The sequence below is a fragment of the Coregonus clupeaformis genome, chromosome 29, assembly GCF_020615455.1.
Source record: "Coregonus clupeaformis isolate EN_2021a chromosome 29, ASM2061545v1, whole genome shotgun sequence".
NCBI lineage: Eukaryota > Metazoa > Chordata > Actinopteri > Salmoniformes > Salmonidae > Coregonus > Coregonus clupeaformis.
The window spans coordinates 55614768-55642440 of NC_059220.1; the positions used below are offsets into that span (position 1 = coordinate 55614768).

The 27673-nt window shown below is 45.8% G+C and overlaps 1 pseudogene; it reads right to left on the reverse strand.

Moving 5' to 3' along the window:
- Positions 1-1314: 1314 nt before the first annotated feature.
- Positions 1315-21355, reverse strand: LOC121577467 (annotated as a pseudogene).
- Between the last annotated feature and the right edge of the window lie 6318 nt (positions 21356-27673).

Here is a 27673-nt window from a genome sequence, read left to right on the forward strand (position 1 = left end):
ATTGCTGTATACCAGCGGAACCCATCCAACTTGAAGGAGCTGGAGCAGTTTTGGCTTGAAGAATGGGCAAAAATCCCAGTGGCTAACTGTGCCAAGATTGTAGAGACATTCCCCAAGAGACTTGCAGCTGTAATTGCTGCAAAAGGTGGCTCTACAAAGTATTGACTTTGTGGGGGTGAATAGTTATGCACGCTCAAGTTTTCAGTTTTTTTGTCTTATTTCTTCTCTGTTTCACAAAAAAAAATATTTTGCATCTTCAAAGTGGTAGGCATGTTGTGTAAATCAAATGATACAACCCCCCAAAAAATCCATTTTAATTCCAGGTTGTAAGGCAACAAAATAGGAAAAATGCCATGGGGGTTGAATACTTTCGCAAGCCACTGTAGTAATTGGTAAGTCAGTAAAGTGCAGATATTTACCTGTTGACAGTAGAACGTATTCTTTATATTCTGCTATATGAATAGCCTGCAAATGTTTGATGATCCTCTACAGTGCTTTCTTCTCCTATTTGAACATGTGAGTAGGGAAGAACAGTGAACAATGTCACAATGTTACTGGAAGTCAGCGACATTTGCTTGAGTCAATGATTCATTGGATCGTGAATGATCTAAACATAATGTCTAAACAAATTCCATTAAATCAAACAAACAAAAGCTATCAATTAAAGGCCCATACAAAAGGTAAGAAATATGGTTATTTCGCCCCAGGTATGGAGCAATATAATGTCCTTCTTACATCAAGCTGAACTTGGATCCAGAACTGACAGCCTCATTCTCTGTGTCATGTAAGACAATACCTGAGAAGGCAACATGGTTTGTCCCCTGGAGAGCCCATCCTCCAGAAATCTCGTACACTGACACCATAAAATGAAAGCTCATTGGTTAAGAGACGTAAGAAGATGCAAGCCCATTGGATGGAGGGATGAGCAGTTGAGAGTAATGGGTTAAGAAATGGGTTAAGAAATGGGTTAAGAAATTCATCTCAAAAGCCAACCTCTAGTCTGCCACTGGACCTTTAATTGCAAACAGAGTCTTTAAAACTGTGGACTGCTTCTCTTGCAACACTAAAGAAGCAAATAGCACACAAAAGTAAAGAACGGATGGATCTAACAAATATCTAGAAGACCACATTATCCGTGTATTTGCTGAGGTACTATGCCATGACAAGGAAGTATGTAGGCGTGTTATAGTATAAGGGGTAAGGGAGAGAGACCGAGGAAGAGGGTGAAAAGCAGAAAAACCCACCCCACCCTCAGTCCGCCAGCCCCAAACCCCCACCCCACTGTCCTGCTGATACAGAGAGATGCCATGTTCACGTCCTAGTCGGAGCTCTGAAATGTCCGACTTGCTAACTGGTTGTAGTTATACACATGCCACGTTCAACCAAATTTCCGACTAGGCCCAGAGCCCTTCACTCCATTTTCTTGGTCCATTCCATGTCATCACTCCGAGGCTTGTGACCCGTCATTCTCTCCATCAACCTCTCCATCCTCCGCCAGAAGCTCATCTTGTCCAGAGGGTAGTTCAACTACCCTGAGAGAGAAAGGGATGGAATAAAAAATAAAAAAGAGAGAGTGAGGGGAATGGGAAGAAATACATGAGGCAAGTTAACAACAGAATGACATCAAATGAAACATGCACACATCCCCAACACCACACTGTGTTCCAGGTAGCAGCGGTAGTAGATACATCAGCTCTCAGAGGATCTCTGCTGCCAGGGGAGAGGAAGGAGATCTGGCTTTGGCACCAGAGTAATGCACACACTTACAGTTATAAATATGTACTGTATTTCCACACACCATACATCACACAAGGCCTGCTGAACTCAAATACGTCACATACACCATCCACCCTTATCCATGCTATAGAATCAGACACCCACTCCCAGGAGGGTTGGACATCAAATATATTTTAGTAGTACACATACACAGGAAGGAAGGGAGCGAATGCAGGTGGTCATACATGCACAAAAATGCATGGACAGTGCATTTGGAAAGTATTCAAACCACTTCACTTTCTCCAAATTTTGTTATGTAGCAGCCTTATTCTAAAATGGATTAAAATATATATATATCCTAATCAATCTATGCACAATACCCCATAATGACAAAGCAAAAACAGGTTTTTAGAATTTCTTGCTAATTTTATAAAAATATAAAAAACAGAAAATGCATATTTACATAAGTATTCAGACCCTTTACTCAGTACTTTGTTGTATCACCTTTAGCAGCGATCACAGCCTCGAGTCTTCTTGGGTATGACGCTACAAGCTTGGCACACCTGTATTTGGGGAGTTTCTCCCATTCTTCTCAGCAGATCCTCTCAAGCTCTGTCAGGTTGGATGGGGAGTGTTGCTGCACAGCTATTTTCAGGTCTCTCCAGAGATGTTAGATCGCGTTCAAGTCCGGGCTCTGGCTGGGCCACTCAAGGACATTCAGAGACATGTCCCGAAGCCACTCCTGCATTGTCTTGGCTGTGTGCTTAGGGTCGTTGTCCTATTGGAAGATGAACCTTCGCTCTGGAGGAGGTTTCATCAAAGATCTCTCTGTACTTTGCTCCGTTCATCTTTCCCTCGATCCTGACTAGTCTCCCTGTCCCTGCCATTGAAAAACATCCCCACAGCATGATGCTGCCACCATCATGCTTCACCATAGGGATGGTGTCAGGTTTCCTCCAGACGTAACGCTTGGCATTCAGGCAAAAGAGTTCAATCTTGGTTTCATCAGACCAGAAAATCTTATTTCTCATGGTCTGAGAGTCCTTTAGGTGCCTTCTGGCAAACTCCAAGTGGGCTGTCATGTGCCTTTTACTGAGGAGTGGCTTCCTTCTGGCCACTCTACCATAAAGGCCTGATTGGTAGAGTGCTGCAGAGATGGTTGTCCTTCTGGAAGGTACTCCTATCTCCACAGAGGAACTCTGGAGCTCTGTCAGAGTGACCATCGGGTTCTTGGTCACATCCTTGACCAAGGCCCTTCTCCCCCGATTGCTCAGTTTGGCTTGGCAGCCAGCTCTAGGAAGAGTCTTGGTATTTCCAAACTTCTTCCATTTAAGAATGTTGGAGGCCACTGTGTTCTTGGGGACCTTCGATGCTGTAGAACTGTTTTGGTACCCTTCCCCAGATCTTTGCCTTGACACAATTCGGTCTCGGAGCTCTACGGACAATTCCTTCGATCTCATGGCTTGGTTTTTGCTCTGACCTGCACAGTCAACTGTGGGACCTTATATAGACAGGTGTGTGCCTTTCCAAATCTTATCAAATCAATTGAATTTACCACAGGTGGACTCCAATGAAGTTGTAGAAACATCTCAAGGATAATCAATACAAACAGGATGCACCAGAGCTCAATTTTGAGTCTCATAACAAAGGGTCTGAATACTTATGTAAATAAGGAATTTCTGTTTTTGTTTTTTTATACATTTGCTAAAATGTCTAAAAAACAGTTTTCACTTTGTCATTCTGGGGTATTGTGTGTAGATTGATGGGGATTTTTATTTATTTAATACATTTTAGAATAAGGCTGTAACGTAACAAAATGTGGACAAATTTAAGCGGTCTGAATACTTTCCGAATGCACTGTATGAACTCAAACACACACACACACACACACACACACACACACACACACACACACACACACACACACACACACACACACAAATACTTTAATTGTATCCACAAAGATACTAGACATATTGAAGGAATTGCACATAACCACATCTATAAAGTATTTATAAAGAAATACACATACATTTAGGCATTCGGTATATACAGGTATCTGCCAAAATGAATAAAACACTTGAGCAAATGAGGGATACAAAGTATATTGAAAGCAGGTGCTTCCACACAGGTGAGGTTCCTGAGTTAATTAAGAAATTAAAACGTCCCATCATGCTTAGGGTAATTATTTTGGCTAACATGACTAGAAGAGATCTAAAAATTTGAAAGAGGGGTCTCAAAGAAGCATAGAGGGTTTAAAGTGTGTGTGTGTGTGTGTGTGTGTGTGTGTGTGTCTCAGTCACCATATCTCAACCCAATTGAACACTAATGGGCAGAGATGGGCAGTATTTCTGTTATGTATTTCAATTACTTATAGTATTTTCAACTCAAATCAAATTTTATTGGTCACATACACATATTTAGCAGATGTTATTGCGGGTGTAGCGAAATGCTTGTGTTCCTAGCTCCAACAGTGCAGTAGTATCTAACAATTCACAACAATACACACAAATCTAAAAGTAAAATAATGGAATTAAGAAATATATAAATATTAGGACGAGCAATGTCGGAATGGCATTGACAAAAATACAGTAGAATATAATACAGTATATACATATGAGATGAGTAAAGCATTGTGTAAACATGATGAAAGTGAGTAGTGTTCCATTATTGAAGTGGCCAGTGATTCCATGTCTATGTATATAGGGCAGCAGCCTCTAAGGTGCAGGGTTGAGTAACTGGGTGGTAGCCAGCTAGTGATGGCTATTTAACAGTCTGATGGCCTTGAGATAGAAGCAGTTTTTCAGTCTCTCGGTCCCAGCTTTGATGCACCTGTACTGACCTCGCCTTCTGGATGATAGCGGGGTGAACAAGCCGTGGCTCGGGTGGTTGATGTCCTTGATGATCTTTTTGGCCTTCCTGTGACATCGGGCGCTGTAGGTGTCCTGGAGGGCAGGCAGTGTGCCCCCGGTGATGCGTTGGGCAGACCGCACCACCCTCTGGAGAGCCCTGCGGTGGCGGGCGGTGCAGTTGCCGTAGCAGGTGATGATTCAGCCCGACAGGATGCTCTCAATTGTGCATCTGTACAAGTTTGTGAGGGTCTTCAGCCTCCTGAGGTTGAAGAGGTGCTATTGCGCCTTCTTTACCACAGTGTCTGTGTTGGTGGACCATTTCAGCTTTTCACCTTCTCCACTGTGGTCCCGTCAATATGGATAGGGGCGTGCTCCCTCTGCTGTTTCCCGAAGTCCACGATCAGCTCCTTCGTTTTGTTGACGTTGAGCGAGAGGTTATTTTCCTGGCACCACTCTGCCAGGGCCCTCACCTCCTCCCTGTAGGCTGTCTCGTCATTGTTGGTAATCAGGCCTACTACTGTTGTGTCGTCTACAAACTTGATGATTGAGTTGGAGGCGTGCGTGGCCGAGCAGCCATGGGTGAACTGGGAGTACAGGAGGGGGCTGAGCATGCACCCTTGTGGGGACCCTGTGTTGAGGATCAGTGAAGTGGAAGTGTTGTTTCCCACCTTCACCACCTGGGGGCGGCCCGTCAGGAAGTCCAGGACCCAGTTGCACAGGGTGGGGTTCAGACCCAGGGCCTTGAGCTTGATGATGAGCTTGGAGGGTACTATGGTGTTGAATGCTGAGCTATAGCCAATTAACAGCATTCTTACATAGGTATTCCTCTTGTCCAGATGGATAGGGCAGTGTGCAGTGCGATGGCGATTGCATCATCTGTGGATCTATTGGGGCGGTAAGCAAATTGAGGTGGGTCTAGGGTGTCAGGTAAGGTAGAGGTGATATGATCCTTAACTAGCCTCTCAAAGCACTTAATGATGACAGAAGTGACTGCTATGGGGCAATAGTCATTTAGTTCAGTTACCGTTGCTTTCTTGGGTACAGGATCAATGGTGGACACATAGGGAGAGATTGAATATGTCCGTAAACACTCTAGCAAGCTGGTCTGCACATGCTCTGAGGACGAGGCTAGGGATGCCGTCTGGGTCGGCAGCCTTGCGAGAGTTAACACGCTTAAATGTCTTACTCACGTCGGCCACGGAGAACGAGAGCCCACAGTCCTTGGGAGCGGGCTGCGTCGGTGGCACTGTGTTATCCTCAAAGTGGGCGAAGAAGGTGTTTAGCTTGTCCGGGAGCAAGACGTCGGTGTCTGTGACTTGGCTGGTATTACCTTTGTTACCCATGATTGTCTGAGCTGTTGAATTGCGACTCCATTTTGTCTCTGTACTGACGTTTTGCCTGTTTGATTGCCTTATGGAGGGAATAACTTCATTGTTTGTATTCGACCATATTCCCAGTCACCTTGCCATGGTTAAATGTGATGGTTCGCGCTTTCAGTTTTGCGCGAATGCTGCCATCTATCCACGGTTTCTGGTTTGGATAGGTTTTAATAGTCACAGCCGGAACAACATCCCCTATACACTTCCTGATGAACTCAGTCACTGTGTCCGTGTATACCTCAATGTTATTCTCAGAGGCTACCCGTAACATATCCCAGTCCGCGTGATCAAAACAATTTTAAAGCATGGATTCCGATTGGTCAGACCAGCGTTGACTAGACCTTAGCACGGGTACTTCCTGTTTGAGTTTCTGCCTATAGGAAGCAAAATGGAGTCGTGATCTGATTTGCCAAAGGGAGGGCGGGGGAGGGCCTTGTAGGCATCCCAGAAGGGGGAGTAGCAGTTGTTGAGTGTTTTTCCAGAGCGAGTACTACAGTCAATGTGTTGATAGAACTTCGGTAGCGTTTTCCTCAAATTTGCTTTGTTAAAATCCCCAGCTACAATAAATGCGGCCTCAGGATATGTGGTTTCCAGTTTGCATAAAGTCCAGTGCAGTTCCTTGAGGGCCATCGTGGTATCGGCTTGAGGGGAAATATACATGGCTGTGACTATAACCGAAGAGAATTCTCTTGGGAGGTAATACGGTCGGCATTTGATTGTGAGGTATTATTGGTCGGGTGAACAAAAGGACTTGAGTTTCTGTATGTTATCACAATCACACAATGAGTAGTTAATCATGAAACATACACCACCGCCTTTCTTCTTCCCGGAGAGTTCTTTATTCCTGTCTGCGCAATGTACTGAGAACCCAGCTGGCTGTATGCCGGGGACAGTACATCCCGAGAGCCATGATTCTTTGAAACAGAGTATGTTACAGTCCCTGATGTCTCTCTGGAAGGAGATCCTCACCCTGATCTTGTCTACTTTATTGTCCGGAGACTGAACATTAGCGAGTAATATACTCAGAAGCGGTGGATGGTATGCACTCCTCCTGAGTCAGACTAGAAGTCCACTCCAAATACCTCTTCTCCGCCGGCGGCGTCTTGGATTAGCCTCTGGGTTAAGTTCAATTGCCCTGGGGGGTACGAACAAAGGATCCAATTCAGGAAAGTTATATTCGTGGTCGTAATGCTGGTGAGTTACCGCCGCTCTGATATCCAAAAGTTATTTCCGGCTGTATGTAATAACAAAAAAAACATTCTCGGCTAATAATGTAGGAAATATCAAAAACAAACAAAGAAACAAAATACTGCAAAGTTGTTTAGGAGCTAGAAGCAGAGCTGCCATGTCTGTCAGCGCCATCGGCGCCATTTTGTAATTTGTATTACACTGGGCTGAACTACACTCCAATGTATTTTGTAACAACATACCAAAAGCCCTATTAAGACACTTTATGTTGGTGTTTCCTTTATTTTGGCAGTTACCTGTACATCCACATGCTGTGAGCGCATACAGTGTGTGCATGCGTACATATAGGTCTGTACACCCACAGAGAAGAGTGTGTTGTGTTGTGGCTGCAGTGTGTCTGCAGTCCCCCTGTCCCTCAGGTGACCCCCTCTCTGCAGGAGGAGAGCAAAGCAGCTCCGGTTGTTTGTTCGATTTCTCCTCTCTGTCCCGCTCCCTCTCTCTCCCCATGCAGGCCTATTTGTTAGCACTGACAGCAGGTTAGCATTAAATATACATGGAGATTTCCAGCCACTGGCACACACAAAGGCAGGCGGCGGGCCCCGGGGACACAGGCAGGGAGGGTGGAGGAGTGGTGACAGAGCTGTGGAGCTCCCCTGTGTCCGCTTCCCTCTCCACTCTACTCATCACAGCCCCCCACTAAGGTTAGGGACAAGGAAGAGGAGGGAGGGTCAGAAAGACAGTGCACACACACACGTGCTCACACAAACGTGCGCACGCACACACACACACACACACATACAGTGGGGAAAAAAAGTATTTAGTCAGCCACCAATTGTGCAAGTTCTCCCACTTAAAAAGATGAGAGAGGCCTGTGATTTTCATCATAGGTACACGTCAACTATGACAGACAAATTGAGATTTTTTCCCTGAAAATCACATTGTAGGATTTTTTATGAATTTATTTGCAAATTATGGTGGAAAATAAGTATTTAGTCACCTACAAACAAGCAAGATTTCTGGCTCTCACAGACCTGTAACTTCTTCTTTAAGAGGCTCCTCTGTCTTCCACTCGTTACCTGTATTAATGGCACCTGTTTGAACTTGTTATCAGTATAAAAGACACCTGTCCACAACCTCAAACAGTCACACTCCAAACTCCACTATGGCCAAGACCAAAGAGCTGTCAAAGGACACCAGAAACAAATTTTTAGACCTGCACCAGGCTGGGAAGACTGAATCTGCAATAGGTAAGCAGCTTGGTTTGAAGAAATCAACTGTGGGAGCAATTATTAGGAAATGGAAGACATACAAGACCACTGATAATCTCCCTCGATCTGGGGCTCCACGCAAGATCTCACCCCGTGGTCAAAATGATCACAAGAACGGTGAGCAAAAATCCCAGAACCACACGGGGAGACCTAGTGAATGACCTGCAGAGAGCTGGGACCAAAGTAACAAAGCCTACCATCAGTAACACACTACGCCGCCAGGGACTCAAATCCTGCAGTGCCAGACGTGTCCCCCTGCTTAAGCCAGTACATGTCCAGGCCCGTCTGAAGTTTGCTAGAGTGCTTTTGGATGATCCAGAAGAGGATTGGGAGAATGTCATATGGTCAGATGAAACCAAAATAGAACTTTTTGGTAAAAACTAAACTCGTCGTGTTTGGAGGACAAAGAATGCTGAGTTGCATCCAAAGAACACCATACCTACTGTGAAGCATGGGGGTGGAAACATCATGCTTTGGGGCTGTTTTTCTGCAAAGGGACCAGGACGACTGATCCGTGTAAAGGAAAGAATGAATGGGGCCATGTATCGTGAGATTTTGAGTGAAAACCTCCTTCCATCAGCAAGGGCATTGAAGATGAAACGTGGCTGGGTCTTTCAGCATGACAATGATCCCAAACACACCGCCCGGGCAACGAAGGAGTGGCTTCGTAAGAAGCATTTCAAGGTCCTGGAGTGGCCTAGCCAGTCTCCAGATCTCAACCCCATAGAAAATCTTTGGAGGGAGTTGAAAGTCCGTGTTGCCCAGCGACAGCCCCAAAACATCACTGTTCTAGAGGAGATCTGCATGGAGGAATGGGCCAAAATACCAGCAACAGTGTGTGAAAACCTTGTGAAGACTTACAGAAAACGTTTGACCTGTGTCTGTCACGCCCTGGCTCTGGGGACTCTTATATGTTGAGCCAGGGTGTGGATTTTCTATGTGTGATTTTCTATGTTGTGTTCTAGTTCGTGTTTTCTATGTTGGCCAGGGTGGTTCCCAATCAGAGGCAGCTGTTTCTCGTTGTCTCTGATTGGAAACCATACTTAGGCAGCCTGTTGGCACTAGTTATTTGTGGGATCTTGTTCCGTAAGGTTTGTTTTGGTGTATAACCTAGGACTTCACGTATCGTTTGTTGTTTTGTTGTTGATGTAAAGTACTCATTAAAAGATGTACGGTTATCACGCTGCGCCTTGGTCTGCCTCTAATAACGATCGTGACAGTGTCATTGCCAACAAAAGGTATATAACAAAGTATTGAGAAACTTTTGTTATTGACCAAATACTTATTTTCCACCATAATTTGCAAGTAAATTTATTAAAAATCCTACAATGTGATTTTCTGGAGAAAAAAAAGCTCATTTTGTCTGTCATAGTTGACGTGTACCTATGATGAAAATTACAGGCCTCTCTCATCTTTTTAAGTGGGAGAACTTGCACAATTGGTGGCTGACTAAATACTTTTTTCCCCCACTGTAAACATACAAATACGCCCACCCCCCTCTGCACACACACGCACATCTGGTGTCCATAGGGGAACAGGGTGACGCATAAGCAACCTCTCTCCAGTGCACCCTCTCAGACACACACTGAATACTCATTGTGGATCTCTTACTGGGGCCTAATGCCAGCACACACATGCATAGACAAATAGATTGCTTTTCCAGGTTATTTATACTGTATCTACCACCCACATATGGCAGCCATCTAGGATGGACCTTTCAATGGAAGATACTATTTGAATTCTTCTTGATGTGATTTCTATGTTTCTATAATCATGGCCGTTAGCTCAGCCTTGTTTGATACATTGTCATATGAACCTGTATGTTTTTTTCTAGTGGTAGGTCTCAGGGGGATAGCTTCTATGATCATAAAATGGTGCATGATCTTGCAGTACACTTGGTTGGTGGAGCCCTCCAATATACCTTTATACAGTTTAACACTGCACTGCTGTAGATATCACGTATATGTGATCAGTGCCAATACCTCTGCAAAGATGCAGTGGCTTACTGTTAGTAGCCATGGTGATGCAGTGGTTACAGTAGGTGGTATGTCAGTAATGTGTTACAGCAAGAAATCTGTAAAATACTGTACAGTACCTGTGGTGATGCAGTAGTAGGCAGTATGTCAGTACAGTAAAGTTCAGAACATTACAGTACATTGCAGTACTGTTTTATCTGTGGCTATGCAATAGTAATACTTCAAGTTGTATTGTAACAGGCACAAGTATAGCGAAATGCTTAATTTGCAAGCTCTACCCACCAGTGCAGTAATGAATATCAAAAATATTATAACTAATAAAAAAAAGTATAAATATATAATATACATTTCATGCAAAAAAATGTAAATATAAACGCCAAAAGAATCACAAAATAAGGTCGGTCAGAGTTGGGTCAGAGAATGTAAAACAGCAGCCATATAGTACACCGCCATCTTGAGATCTATTAGTTCAGTACTGTACAGTCATGGTCAAAAGTTTTGAGAATGACACAATTATTGGTCTTCACAAAATTTGCTGCTTCAGTGTTTTTAGATATTTTTGTCAGATGTTACTATGGTATACTGAAGTATAATTACAAGCATTCCATAAGTGTCAAAGGCTTTTATTGACAATTACATTAAGTTTATGCAAAGAGTCAATATTTGCAGTGTTGACCCTTCTTTTTCAAGACCTCTGCAATCCGCCCTGGCATGCTGTCAATTAACTTCTGGGCCACATCCTGACTGATGGCAGCCCATTCTTGCATAATCAATGCTTGGAGTTTGTCAGAATTTGTGAGGTTTTGTTTGTCCACCCGCCTCTTGAGGATTGACCACAAGTTCTCAATGGGATTAACGTCTGGGGAGTTTCCTGGCCATGGACCCAAAATGTCGATGTTTTGTTCCCCGAGCCACTTAGTTATCACTTTTGCCTTATGGCAAGGTGCTCCATCATGCTGGAAAAGGCATTGTTCGTCACCAAACTGTTCTTGGATAGTTGGGAGAAGTTGCTCTCGGAGGATGTGTTGGTACCATTCTTTATTCATGGCTGTGTTCTTAGGCAAAATTGTGAGTGAGCCCACTCCCTTGGCTGAGAAGCAACCCCACACATGAATGGTCTCAGGATGCTTTACTGTTGGCATGACACAGGACTGATGGTAGCGCTCACCTTGTCTTCTCCGGACAAGCTTTTTTCCGGATGCCCCAAACAATCGGAAAGGGGATTCATCAGAGAAAATGACTTTACCCCAGTCCTCAGCAGTCCAATCCCTGTACCTTTTGCAGAATATCAGTCCGTCCCTGATGTTTTCCCTGGAGAGAAGTGGCTTCCTCGATGCCCTTCTTGACACCAGGCCATCCTCCAAAAGTCTTCGCCTCACTGTATGTGCAGATGCACTCACACCTGCCTGCTGCCATTCCTGAGCAAGCTCTGCACTGGTGGTGCCCCGATCCCGCAGCTGAATCAACTTTAGGAGATGGTCCTGGCGCTTGCTGGACTTTCTTGGGCGCCCTGAAGCCTTCTTTACAACAATTGAACCTCTCTCCTTGAAGTTCTTGATGATCCGATAAATGGTTGATTTAGGTGCAATCTTACTAGCAGCAATATCCTTGCCTGTGAAGCCCTTTTTGTGCAAAGCAATGATGAAGGCACGTGTTTCCTTGCAGGTAACCATGGTTAACAGAGGAAGAACAATGATTTCAAGCACCACCCTCCTTTTAAAGCTTCCAGTCTGTTATTCTAACTCAATCAGCATGACAGAGTGATCTCCAGCCTTGTCCTCGTCAACACTCTCACCTGTGTTAACGAGAGAATCACTGACATGATGTCAGCTGGTCCTTTTCTGGCATGGCTGAAATGCAGTGGAAATGTTTTTGGGGGATTAAGTTCATTTTCATGGCAAAGAGGGACTTTGCAATTAATTGCAATTCATCTGATCACTCTTCATAACATTCTGGAGTATATGCAAATTGCCATCAGAAAAACTGAGGCAGCAGACTTTGTGAAAATTAATATTTGTGTCATTCTCAAAACTTTTGACCACAACTGTATAGTACCTCATAGGTAATATACAGAATAGTGTATAGTACCTGAAGTGATAACAGTAAGCGGTATACATCAGTACAGTAGCGTATAGTACCTGTGGTGATGCAGTAGTAGGTCTCGTGAGGGGACACATGGTGGATGCGGTGGTGTTTCTGGGGTAACACCAGGTGACAGTCCTGCAGCAGCATCACCCAGTGGGGAAGACCAAAATACAGTTGAGACCACTTATGAATGTGATTGGTCAATGTGACGAAGACTGCCAGCACAAACACAAAGCACTCCCAAGGGTAGGTCTCTGCTAGGGCATCTGAGAGAAAGAGAGTGCGAGCGAGAGGAAGAGAGGGAGAGAGGGAGAGAAAGAGAAGGGGGAGAGAAAGAGATGAAGAGAGAGCGCAAGGGAGAGAGCGAGCGAGAGAGAGAGAGAGATGAAGAGAGAGCGCAAGGGAGAGAGCGAGCGAGAGAGAGAGAGAGAGAGAGATGAAGAGAGAGCGCAAGGGAGAGAGCGAGCGAGCGAGAGAGAGAGAGAGAGAGAGAGAGAGAGAGAGAGAGAGAGAGAGAGAGAGAGAGAGGGGGGGGAAGAGAGGCAGTTGTTGTTGAGGCAGATAAATGTGACATTCATTGTAAATGACACGGTGGTTTCAATGTTTTCCAGTATATGTCTGAAGCATCTTCACATGTAAGTGAGTAAAAAACAAACTTTACCCTATTTAAGGTATTCACTTACAAGTATGAAACAGTACAGCATTATCAGGATACAGTATTTTGGAGAACCAGTGTTGGTGAGATGAGGCATTGACTAGAAAGAAAGCTGTGGTGGAGTCTGTTTTCTGTTTGGCTCCACTCTCACGCTAGTGTCACTTACGTGTTCCTCCATGTCCCCCTCTCCACTCTCACCCTGAACCCCTGACCCTCAGCGAGCAGCAGACATGACAGGTGTGGATGTCACCCTGTCACTCCGCCAGGCTTCCCTGCCCTTTGCTCTCCGCCCTGCCTCCTCTTACTGTGACACGGCTCATGACAAGGTCAGTGATCTCTGGTTTGCTCCGAGCCACCATGAAGCCCTGACATCATGTCTCTCGTAAAATGAATCACCCTAACATGGCCTGAGCGTGCCCGTGTCTGTCTGTCTACAGCTCCTCTCCGTGTTGTCACACACACATCCTTTATGGATGAGACCTTGTTCAGGTTGTAATGCACGGGTGTATATGTGTGTGTGTGTGTGTGTGTGTGTGTGTGTGTGTGTGTGTGTGTGTGTGTGTGTGTGTGTGTGTGTGTGTGTGTGTGTGTGTGTGTGTGTGTGTGTGTGTCAATCCCCTCTCTCTCACCTGGCTGGTACGTCAGGAACTTGTAGGCCATATGTGCCAGAGGCAGTATTGTGAGCATGCAGTTGTCCCCATTGGTCTCTATGAAGTCGTGTAGCGTGATGGCTGTGGGGTCAATGTGGTGTTCCCGGAATGGAGAAAAAGAAAACAAGATAGAAGAGGAGGGGAGGTAGTTAGAGGAGGAATATCATTATGATAATTAAATTATAATTTCTCTCCACACAAAACTCTTGATCACCTTTACTCCACACACAGAAACGCATACAAGGCCCTCCCTTGCCCTCCCTTTGGCAAATCAGACCATAACTATATTCTCCTGATTCATGCTTACAAACAAAAACTCAAACAGGAAGTACCAGTGACGCACTCAATACGGAAGTGGTCCGACGAAGCGGATACTAAACTACAGGACTGTTTCACTAGCACAGACTGGAATATGTTCCGGGATTGATCCAATAACATTGAGGAGTTTACCACATCAGTCACCGGCTTCATTAATAAGTGCATTGACGAAGTCGTTCCCACAGTGACTGTACGTACCCCAACCAGAAGCCATGGATTACAGGCAACATCCACACTGAGCTAAAGTGTAGAGCTGCCACTTTCAAGGATCGGACATTAATCCGGACGCTTATAAAAAATCCCGCTACGACCTCTGACGTGCCATCAAATAAGGAAAGCGTCAATACAGGACTAAGATCGAATCCTACTACGCCGGCTCTGATGCTTGATGGATGTGGCAGAGCTTGCAAACTTTCACAGATTACAAAGGGAAGCCCAGCCGGAAGCCTACCAGATGAGCTAAATGCCTTCTATGCTCGCTTCAAGGAAAGCAACACTGAACCATGCATGAGAGCACCAGCTGTTCCGGTGTGAGTAAGACCTTTAAACAGGTTAACATTCATAAGGCCACGGGCCAGAAGGAATACCAGGACGCGTGCCAAGGAATACCAGGCACTGACCAGCTGGCAAGTGTCTTCACTGACATTTTCTCTGACCCGGTCTGTATCTCAGGACCCTGGGACTGAACACCTACTTCTGCAACTGGATCTTGGAATTCCTGATGAACCGCCCCTGGGCGTTAAAGGTATGCAACAACACATCCGCTACGCAGACCATGTTTACCCACGACTGGGTGGCTGTGCACGACTCCAACACCATTAGCAACTTTGCTGACGACACGATGGTGGTATGACTGATCACCCACGATGATGAGGCAGCCTATAGGTAGGAGGTCAGAGACATGGCAGTGTGGTGCCAGGACAACAACCTCTCCCTCATTGTCAGCAAAACAAAAGAGCTGACTGTGGACTACAGGGAACAGAGGGGCAAGCACACCCCCATCCACATCGATGAGGCTGTAGTGGAGCGAGTCGAGAGCTTCAAGTTCCTCTGTGTCCACATCAATAAGGAATTAACATGGTCCACACACACCCACACAGTTGTGAAGAGGACACGACAACGCGTCTTCCCCCTCAGGAGGCTGAAAAGATTTGGCATGGGCACTCAGATCCTCCTAAATTTATACAGCTGCACCATTGAGAGCATCTTGACTGGCTGAATCACCGTTTGGTACAGCAACTACAAGGCACCCGATCGCAAGGCACTATAGAGGGTGGTGAGTACGGCCCAGTACATCACTGGGAACGAGCTCCCTGCCATCCAAGACCTCTATACCAGGCGGTGTCAGAGGAAGGTCCAAAGAATTTTCAGAGACTCCAGCCACCCAAGCCATAGACTGTTCTCTCTGCTACTAGTCTGGAACCAACAGGACCCTGAACAGCTTCTACCCCCAAGCCATAAGTCTATTAAATAAGACTGCTACATTTCTTGCACTGACTCTATGCACATACACTGGACTTTACCCAAACACATACTTACACTGACATCCCAACACACACACACACACACACACACACACACTACATACGCCCACACACACATAGCATGCACACACATGCATACTGACGTCACACACATTCACACTCAACACATACGCTGCTGCTACTGTCTATTATCTTTCCTGTTGCCTAGTCACTTTACCCCTACCTGTATGTACATAGCTACCTCAATTACCTCGTACCCCTGCATATCGACTCGGTACTGGTACTCCCTGTATATAGCCATGTTATTTTTACTCGTTATTGTTATTCACTAATCACTGTGTATTTATTCCTTGTGTCACTATTTCTATTTTTATAACATTTTGTATCTTATCTTTACTCTGCATTGTTGGAAAAGGACCCATAAGTAAGCATTTCACTGTTAGTCTACACCTGTTGTTTACGAAACATGTGACAAATAAAATTGATTTAATTAACTTACAACTGAATATTCAGTGCAATCATGTCAGACATAACATGAGAGGGGATATCCATTTCAATCACAGACATTAGATGTCTATCTAGCCTGTACCTCTTCATTATCTAAAGGGTAATAAAATACCAGAGATTTCCCAAAACAATCAATGGTCATCAGGTGTGGTCATTGGTTCAACTCCATCTCGAAGGGCCATGACAAATATTGTAACTTGTGCTAGCTTGGTGGAGGTATCTCTCACAGTGCTGTGTCCATTAAAACACAGGTAAGAGATGACAGAGGAAGGATGTAAAAGGATGGATGAAAAAAGGATTGGAAGCTAAATTATGTAAGTCAGTCAGGGGGTGTGCTATGGTTGGGAATGCAATTTTCTACATAGATCCTCAACCCTGCAGCGTGACACGCATGAGAACCTGTGTTCCACCTCCAAAGGGTTAGAGGTTGGAGTTGGTCTCACAGATTAACTCATGATCCACGGCCCTGTAGAGGAGCGTACACGAAAGCCGGAGGAGAAAGCTCTCCATCACACTATACATTAAAGAACAGAGAGATAACCTCCTATAAAACGGCACAGCCCCACGGCTCTGATCCAGCATCATAATAAACCTTGGAACAGCGGTGCCCGTCATTCACAACCCGCCCGCGCTGAGACAGACACCTGCCTGTGACAGCGCGCGTGTCACAAATGAAAGGGAATGTGGGAGAGAATCGCATAATCACAAAGAGAAAATACACAAGGAAGGTCATTTTATTTCCCACATAAAAAGAGGAATCGTTTTGCGCCATATTACCATAGCGTGTCAATGACGGTAAAAAGTAATTATCCTGTGTTTGTGGGCAGAACTCAATCACATGTATATCTGAGGACGCATGGAGATGCTCTGCGGGAGCAAGGGAAACTATCTGTTTATATTTAGACAATTATCTTCCTTTACGTTCTCCCGGTCTGTCAGCGAGATTAAAGGAGCGCTAAGCCCCAGACGGCACACAGAGCGGATGTGTGGACTCCTCTGCACACTGCAGCCACACCAACACTAATCCCACATCGTTTAACGGCCCGCCTCGCCCGCCTTTCACTAATCAAGACTCACATCTACCATCGTCCTGGCAACCCCGCCATCGAAAGGACATTTCCCCTCCCCTCACCTACGGACTGAACTGGTTTAAGACGTTCAATTCGAGTTTTTTTCTCCTCTAATTACTGTCAATAATGATTCTCCCTCAAGTGAAGTTCTTCTGTTTGAACCTCGGGTACAAAATGGTGTATAAAAAACCCGCTAAGTGTTCCCTTTAATCTGCTGGTTAAGGGTCTTAAAACACTCCTTTCTAGATGTCTGTAAATTCCCCCACTCTTTTTGAAGCCCAATCGTCCCCAGGTGGCAAATCCTAATGATCCCAGAAAGCAATAGTATCGACAGCAAGCAGCAGCCATGTTGCAGAGTCAGAGCAGTAACCGCTTCACAGCGGGGCGGCAGGCTGAGCAGGGGCTTAGCACGGCTGGGCCGCTCTGGAGCTCTGACCAGACAGGCTGCTGATGACAATTAGCCCCATCATCAGCAGAAATACACACAAACCCAGCGATTCATCACCTCAAAGATCATCACATCCACCAGCTGCACTTTTAATTGGACAGGATGAGAGTGACCTTTTCTCTAATTGGACAAGGGGAGCATGACCAAGTTCTGCTTATGCATAAATACGGAGCCCAGGTGCTGTAACCCTGGTCCAAGAGGGGTGGGAAAAGTGTGGGGGGTGGGCTGGGGTGGCTGTGGTGTTGGCTGGGGGGTTCCAGTCAGGGAGTCGTATGTCCTGGGGGAGATAATTACATTTTGCTTGGAGCAGCCATGGGAGGATTAACCACTATAGACCAATAAAGCCCAGTGCTACTGTATGGTAATAACCCTGGACGTCCGTGCCCTTCACATGACTGGGATGTAGGGGGGACAGGACTGGAGGAGACTGGCTGGATGTGGCCTGCTCAGCACAGGAGCAGGACGGTGGGTGTGGGTGTACTGGGTGGTGGATTGCAAAAGCACAGAGTAGCGCTGGCACGGTTATTGTATAATTGTGTAACGGACGATTACGGATGAAGACCGTCACGAAATAAAATAACCGCCATAACCGTTTTTATTTATTTATATTTTTTAAAAATCTACTTCATATTCAAGTTGACAAACTTTACTCAAAAGCAGCAAGGTAAAAGTAAACCTGGTTTACATCTAACAGCCAATATGAGACGAGAGGACGGAAAACTAATTTTGTGTTTTGGAACGAACAGCTGACTGACGACTGGACGGCTGGGCATTCAAAAAAGATGACACATCATGTGCGGTTGAGTCCGTTTCCGCAGTAACATGGACTCTTTATAACGTGATTAAACGTTGTTGCTCCTTGACTCCTACAGAGTCAAGGCGTTGTAGCAAACAAGAAAAGTATGCTATTAGAATGATTATAACGGTGACTGCGGTCATTTGGCAGACAATAAACCGTCATCCAAACTTCCTTGACCGTCACAGTCCTAAGCACAGGTATACAGACAGTGTGGGTGTGACTTCACTGATATAACTCATTGGGAAATGGGATGATATTATGTTTAGCCTCTGTTTTGCCTAACAATCCCTCATATGACTGATATGTAGTCATTTGGAATACTTCTCAAGAGTCAAAGGATGAGTCTGAGGTCTGGGAATGACCTTGAACTCTGAACCCTGTCCCTTACCTTCCCAAAGACTGGGATGTCCACAGAGCCCCAGGTATCTGCTCCCCAGTGCACCATACCAGAGGCAAAGTCCGCCATCACTATCCCCATTACTGAAGTGGGGAGCAGAAAAGAGTGGAGGAAAGAGAAGACAAATCTTTTACCAATATATCGGACAATAGTTTTTGTAACTTCAGGCTATTTCAAGGTCATTTCAAACATTTAACTGAAAATGTTTGAGAATAACTTACGGACGGCGAATATGATTTTGTAGATGTGCACCATGGTTAAGTTGAGGAGGAGGAAGGAGAGGTTGATGATGAAGAGAGAGACGCACAGAACCACACTGATCCACTCCTGCAGTCGCTTACCTGAGGAAAACAGCAAATCACACAATATGAGTCACACAATTACAAAGACACTGGTAAATTAATAAAGCTACCGTACATTTGCACTTTCCTCTGTACTGTACAATAGTGCTGAGGACTACATTCTGAAGAGAGTGTAGAGTAACCTGTCCTGTGATCTACTGTGTTAATGAGCAGAGTGAGGTCAGCCCTGGTACCAGGAGAACGTCCACTCTCAGCTCTGTAGGGTCATTGGGTCAAACGCTGGGGGCGCCGCCACATCTGTGGGTGTCCGTCACAGTGTGTGTGCGTCCCATCAACCACAATGTTAAGGGGTAATCGGTTCGATGAAGACAAGTGTATGCCGAGGTTTGGGTTGTGACCCCTCATGTGCGGAGCACCGCTGACACAGCTCTAAACTCACAGGTCAGCTGTGACAGCGGAAAGAGATACGGTGGGTCGGACATAGGCGGGTGGAAGGACCACCATGTCGCCACTCTGCCCCAGCGGGCACGGAGACGATTAGAGGGCTGGTGAATCATTCAGCAGCCTACGGAGCAGTGCGGAGCTGCTTAAGTTAGAGGCAGCCACTACCGTACTGTACTGTACCTCATCACCACATCCACTGAGACTAGCCTGATCCCCTCTGCTTCCCCCTCTCATTCTCACTCTACCTCTCAGTTCTGATTTCCCTTCTTTTCTTCTTTTAACCTTGTCTCTCTGTCCATATCTCTTTCTCTCCTCCCTATTCAGCTCGTCTTGCTTTTTTCTTTCTATCTCCCTTTCTGCAGATGCAAGGCATCATGTGCCACAGTGAAGTCAAGGCATCTGAAAGTTTAATGACATTAGATTTTTCCAATGGAGTAGATTGGAGTGCCAGGAGGTTATGGGGTATTGATGAACGTTTTAATAGGGTCTCTCAGGCCCAACTAAACCAAGTTAACCAACCAGTCCAATACTCATGGGAATACGAGTTTCACACCTTCCTCTCATAAGACATAGAACTGGTCCTCAATCATCACAGGAGAGTTCACACACAACCCTTCACCTGTGTATTGCCGCCCTCATCTCTCACACGGCACCTGTTTACACTGTACTAGCCTAGCCATGTAGTGTTGATGGAGGAGACTGGAGTGCTCTTAGCTGTTATGAGCTGCTCTAAATGAAACGGATGAATCAAGTGAGAAGCATCCAGGTGTGCACGCTATGTATGGCGGCGAGGCCAGGTGTGCGGTGGCCAGCTGTGAAGGACAGGTGTGGGGCAGCAGAGGCTCCTGCAGAGGAATGACCTCAGAGACTGGCAGGCTTCTACCACTTAGCGACTGTCTGACTTCACTTCTTACTAGCCACTGATACAAACACACTCTGGGATGCTAACGAAATGTGTGCAAGATCCTTTCAAAGGACTGTAATTTTTGCAGAATGTGATCCAAAATGGAAGAGATGCTACCTTTTATCAAGGGGGGTGTAACCTAATAATACAGAACATAAATCACTGAATACTCTTTGATTGCAGTGGCCCATGAAAACTCTATGTAACAGAAACTTTGCCTTAGACTATGTCTAGATATACCATTTACAGCAAGGTTAAGTATTACACCATAGTTTTGTTGTCTCCACACTAAATATGACACCATTTCTACCACTCTGTCAAAACACAGGAGAGACAGACACCAGAGATTCACTACACAAAAATTCACTCTCAAGCATACTTTCATACTTACACAAGCAATCACACACTCCCCAACTACACACACATACACACACACACACACACTCGGGGTTGCGCAGTGGGGCCGCTGTCAGGTGATCTGCGTCAGTCCTTGGATCCTCCTGCTCCCTGGTGAGAGGAGAAACTAGGCCAGGCCTCGACAGAGCAACCGTGCGCAGCCAGAAACACAGTCCCCCTGTCCATAGGACCAGAGTGGTGTGCTCATTAATACAGTCCTGACAACAACACGCTCCCTGGCAACCCCTCTACCATCGCTCACACCAGCAGCCCCCGACTCTGCACGCTGGCATGGAATTAACCTGGGAGGGGCGGAAGATGAGGAAAGGGGGGTGCTAATAGGCTGAAATTAATCAACGACGCCTGATTCGGCACAGAGGGACAGCGCCAGCACCAAACAACACCCTGTGAATGCTAATGGCCTTCTCCTCTCTCTCTCCCTCGCTCAATCTCACCTGTTTACCTCCCACTCCACTTTACAGTGCAGCAGCAGAATGGGAACCATCTCTCCTGCCATAGTGACGCATCACACAGACACAGGAAGTGATTTCAAACCTCTCAATTCAAGGAATCTTGCACTATGAGTAGCTCGTGACATGGATCTCTGTGCAAGGATGTTTTTGGAAAATACATGAACCAGGAACCCAGGTTTTATATTATTCCTCCTGATACGTGGGTCTAATTGAGTGTGGTTGGGTTCTGCTTCTTCCAGGAAAGGCCCTCCGTGTACATGGCCTAGTCTACTGTACAGATGCCTTCAGTAAATCTGCAAGCATGTACCATGCCGTTGTGTGAATATTGAGCAGAGCCCGAGTTACTTATCAAAGTAGTCAATATATTGCTTGTCCTCTGGAAGTCATAGTCCTGTGTAAATAGATTCATGATTTGCATGCTTTCTGTACAGCACTTCGAAGCCTGCCCAGTATTCCGCCTCTATCTAGTCTGGACAAAGGCATATTTTCTTCCCTCACTCCTGACTGTGTTGTCCTAAACGCCGAGGCCTTGTGTTCTCAGTACAGAGTCTCTTTGAAAGACAGCCTCTCACCTCCTCCAGAGTCACAGACAAAACTAACTCACACACCCAGAATGGCTGCCTTTCACAGCACAAAGACCGAGTCAGTGGTGCCAACATACCATGACAGCATCATTCTCTCTCTCTCCCACACACACGCACACACATGCACACACACAAACACACACAAACACACACACGCAAGTTCGCATACACACATTCACAATACAATTACAAACATTTATTCATAGTAATTACTAAAACATTACACATACAACAGTGTAGATAGATGCATAATTATCTTTATGAATAGACACCTCTCTGCTATTCTTTCTTGCTCTCTGTCTCTCTGTCCCCTGGCCAGTTCTCTGTAGGCCTATCTTCAGATGGGACTTTGGGAGGGGTGGAGGGGGGAGTAGTAAAAGTGGGTCACATGCTTAGAGTGGGAGAGACTGAGAGAGCCAGAGAACGAGAAAAAGAGTGAGGTAGAATTCCCCTGATCAGGACGAACAGATCAGTCACAGGCCTCATTCCTTTCATCTGTTCTCAGTGGACATCTCATCCTGGGACACACAACACACACACACACACACCACATACACACACTAAGCACCAAACAGAGAATCCAATCCTGCCAGACAAACTTAATACATACATTACCCCATGGACAGAACTGCAACAAAGAAATGAATGTGACAAATGAGACAGATTCAATGACTGCACACCAACACAATGGAATGAAAACCAATGAATGAAACAAACACCAATGAACGAACATACACGTGCACACGCACATACACATACACACGGCCCAAGTGAGTGGTATCTAGGCCTGGCTCCATGCTCCATCCTCTTTCCCCCATGGACATGGAGAGAAAGGAGGATGAACAGATCCCGTGGTGTGTGGGGGATGTCGACAGACCCAGATGAGGGCCGCAGATGAGTAGGGTGCCCGAAAGATACAATACAGTGTAACACACACACACACATACAGTACACATGCACAAACACACACACACAGTACACACACACACACACACACACACACAGGACACACACACACACACACAGGACACACACACACACAGTACACACGCACACACACAGTACAGACACACACACACACACACACAGCACACACACAATCCACACACGGATGCATGAACACATATAAATATTGCTAAATGGAAAGTGTGCTCTATACTAATTTCTGAACGTTTGGCTCTGGATGAGAGGAATTTGAAAATAATTCTCTATAATTCTCTATTGCTCCTCACTTGAATAATGAGCTCTATAAAGAAGGTATTTAAGACTGCATTTACATTAACTCAATTCTATGAGTTATCTGAGTAGACGGAGCTTTAACAATTCTAACATTCCCAACCCATTTCCAAGTTCAGCTGCATACTGATTGAGTTACTCCTGGGGAGGGAAATATTCTATTTAATAACAGTAATTAGACCAGTTTCCCACTGCCTCCATCCTCACTATAGCAAAGTCACCAGACGATACAGAGGACCGAAGGAGAGTTCTATCAAATATTAATAACAGGTTTTGCCCTAATGTATTTGGCAGAACCTGTGTGTATGTATGTGTGTGTGTTTGCGACTGTGCATTCAGCCTAATGTATTTAGCTGCCCTGGTGGGTATATAATTGAGGAGCTCAGCAGGGGAAATGGCAGGTAGCCTATTTCTTATCGTCCTTTCTCTCTCTCTCTCTCTCTCTCTCTCTCTCTCTCTCTCTCTCTCTCTCTCTCTCTCTCTCTCTCTCTCTCTCTCTCTCTCTCTCTCTCTCTCTCTCTCTCTCTCTCTCTCTCTCTCTCTCTCTCTCTCTCTCTCTCTCTCCTTATATATATATATATTCCTGTCTCTCGGCCTCTCTCTATCTCTCCCACCACAACTCCACTTGGCTTTTACAGCAGCCAGCGCACATGCAGGAAGGCGTGTGCAGTCAGGTTTACAGTAGCACACAGCCTCTAATAAATGGCCTGCTCTTGTTTAATTCAAGTCTTCTGTATTCTTCCGTCTGCCTGAAACCGTTGGTCCACAGGCCCGGGCTGGCCCAGGTCGACCCGGGTCAGACCCAGAGTTCGGGTGAGTCACGGCCAGCACACTGAAATCCGCTTTCATGACCCTGGGGTCAGGAGTCCAGAGCCCTTCGACCCCTGGGGTGGGGTCAGCCTGGCAGAGTGGGTCTGATGAGGGGCTTCAATAATTCAGCAGCTCTGCCAGAGTACAGCAGGTTCACCTCTCTATTGGAGGTGATGGAGGTGGAGGGAGGAACTCTGGGTGTGGATGAGCTCTGCTCACAGACAGGGGGCAGTACTAGGCTAGTGGGCTATGCCTCATTCAGTCTGCGGTTCCACATGGCTGGGCTGGGTAAGGTTCTGTGTTGCTGGACTGAACTGGGCTGTGGTAGGACAGTGTTAAATTATGTGTTGCTATGGAGGTGTGCTAGGCCATTGTAAGGTTCTGTGTCACTGGGCTGGGCTAGATCAGTAGAAAATTATGTGTTTCTGGGCTGGGCTGGTGTTTGAGTGTAAGGTTCTGTAATGCTGGCTGGGCTGGGTTGGGCTAGTGTAAGGTTCTGTGTTCCTGGGTTGGGTTGGGCTAGTGTAAGGTTCTGTGTTCCTGGGCTGGGTTGGGCTAGTGTAAGGTTCTGTGTGTCAGGTTGGCAGGGTGCTAGTTTCAGTCAGACTGACGTGGGCAGGCTGTGTCAGGTGTAATGCTGTAGAGCAGCCTGTGAGTTCTGACTCCTGAGCTGCAACACAAACCCATGGCCCTGTGCAAGCCTGTGGAGAGGCACTGGATAACACACTCTCTGTCCTCACCCTCCACAGCTCTATACTACTCTACCTCTCTTTTTCTCAGTCTCACAGCTGTCTATACATTTTAAGTGAGAGTATTTTTTTATAAAAGTTCATAATAAGTGTGCACGTGCTTCTCTAATAGAGCTCTTCGCTACTGTAGCAAGAGCTCTTGTATTTTATCTTTATGAAATCCAAGTCACCTCATGTCACCTTCATAAATCCTTGATGAGAGACATTTTTGAATTTGTTTTGGTAACAAAGTCAAGACCAGACTTGTTATGAAAATGGTCTGTTGACCATAAGACTACTTTTCTTCACTGGCTCGGGCCAGATCAACTGCATGATGACAAGCTGTCCTACAGGACAGTAAGCTGATATGAGATTTACTCACCTTTACAGAAGGTCAGTTCAGTGATAGCTACATGATAGATAGGACACCGAACCAGAGACCCTCATGGTTACTCTACTTAATGTGTCTATCTAACAAACACTAAAACGTGTAAGAGATAAGAATAGGTAGGTATACAAAAAACAATACTTTTGTCTGAAGTTCAATGTATTGAGTGTCTGTTTGACATTCAAATACACAATTACAGTATGCAGTGGATAAGTGAGCACTAAATATACACAATATACATGAGTGGATGACTCAATAAAAACATGGTAATACCCACTCATGAGAGTGGCTGTGTTAGTAATCACAGAACGACCAACAGCTGTCCTAAGTCTTAACCCTATCAGTCCCGAGACCCCAGCAAAAATCTGCTTTTCATTTATCTGGCTTTCATTTATCTGCATGTCCAGCCCTTATGTTTTACCATTTTCTTTTCAGGGCAACCAGGGCTACAAGTAGAACACAATTTGACATAAACAGTTGCATTCATGAGTTTTATTGACAAATGTCAATAAGGAAATAAGGTCCGCAAAGCAAAAACCTGATGAAAATGAATTTATATGAATGCTGTAAGTACAGAAATTGTTTGCTCACTGGGAAATGAATATCCAACTAGTCAGTGACAACTGTGTGGAGTTTGGAGTTTGTGACAGTAACTATGTGAGCTTATTACAGTATTATGATCTTTCCTATGATCTTCTATGTAGAAGAACCCCTTACCTTCTAACGACTATTGTGTGACTTGTGAGCGTCATAGAGCAAAACATGTTATATTTACATTTACATAATTTAGCAGATGCTCTTATCCAGAGCGACTTACAAATTGGTGCATTCAACTTATGATAGCCAGTGGGACAACCACCTTTTTTAAAATATTTTTTTTATGGGGGGTGGGGGAAGAAGGATTACTTTATACTATTCCAGATATTCCTTAAAGAGGTAGGGTTTCAAGTGTCTCCGGAAGGTGGTCAGTGACTCTGCTGTCCTGGCGTCGTGGGGGAGCTTGTTCCACCATTGGGGTGCCAGAGCAGCGAATAGCTTTGACTGGGCTGAGCGGGAACTGTGCTTCCGTAGAGGTAGGGGAGCTAGCAGGCCAGAGGTGGATGAACGTAGTGCCCTCGTTTGGGTGTAGGGTCTGATCAGAGCCTGAAGGTAAGGAGGTGCTGTTCCCCTCACAGCTCCGTAGGCAAGCACCATGGTCTTGTAGTAGATGCGAGCCTCAACTGGAAGCCAGTGGAGTGTGCGGAGGAGCAGGGTGACGTGAGAGAACTTGGGAAGGTTTGAACACCAGACGGGCTGCAGCGTTCTGGATAAATTGTAGGGGTTTAATGGCAGAGGCAGGGAGCCCAGCCAACAGCGAGCTGCAGTAATCCAGACGGGAGATGACAAGTGCCTGGATTAGGACCTGTGCCACTTTCTATGTAAGGTAGGGTCGTACTCTGCAAATGTTGTAGAGCATGAACCTGCAGGATCGGGTCATCACTTTGATGTTAGCGGAGAATGACAAGGTTTTTTGAGGAGGGGAGCAACTCTCGCTCTCTTGAAGACGGAAGGGACATGGCCAGCGGTCAAGGATGAGTTGATGAGCGAGGTGAGGTAAGGGAGAAGATCTCTGGAAATGGTCTAGAGAAGAGAGGAGGGGATAGGGTCAAGCGGGCAGGTTGTTGGGCGGCCGGCCGTCACAAGTCGCAAGATTTCATCTGGAGAGAGAGGGGAGAAAGAAGTCAAAGCATAGGGTAGGGCAGTGTTAGCAGGACCAGCGATGTCATTTGACTTAATAAATGAGGATTGGATGTCGTCAACCTTCCTTTCAAAATGGTTGACGAAGTCATCCACAGAGAGGGAGGAGGGGGGGGAGGAGGAGGAGGATTCAGCAGGTAGGAGAAGGTGGCAAAGAGCTTCCTAGGGTTAGAGGCAGAGGCTTGAAATTTAGAGTGGTAGAAAGTGGCTTTAGCAGCAGAAACAGAGGAAGAGAATGTAGAGAGGAGGGAGTGAAAAGATGACAGGTCCGCAGGGAGTCTAGTTTTCCTCCATTTCCGCTCAGCTGCCCGGAGCCCTCTTCTGTGAGCTCGCAATGAGTCGTCAAGCCACGGAACAGGAGGGGAGGACTGAGCCGGCCGGGAGGATAGGGGACATAGAGAGTCAAAGGATGCAGAAAGGGAGGAGAGGAGGGTTGAGGAGGCAGAATCAGGAGATCGGAGGGAGAAGGATTTAGCAGAGGGAAGAGATGATAGGATGGAAGAGGAGAGAGTAGCGGGAGAGAGAGAGCGAAGATTGTGACGGCACATTACCATCTGAGTAGGGGCAGAGTGAGTAGTGTTGGAGGAGAGCGAGAGAGAAAAGGATACAAAGTAGTGGTCGGAGACTTGGAGGGGAGTTGACCTGAGATTAGTAGAAGAACAGCATCTAGTAAAGATGAGGTCAAGCGTATTGCCTGCCTTGTGAGTAGGGGGGGACGGTGAGAGGGTGAGGTCAAAAGAGGAAAGGAGTAGAAAGAAGGAGGCAGAGAGAAATTAGTCAAAGGCAGACGTAGGGAGGTTAAAGTCACCCAGAACTGTGAGGGGTGAGTCATCCTCAGGAAAGGAACTTATCAAGGCGTCAAGCTCATTGATGAACTCT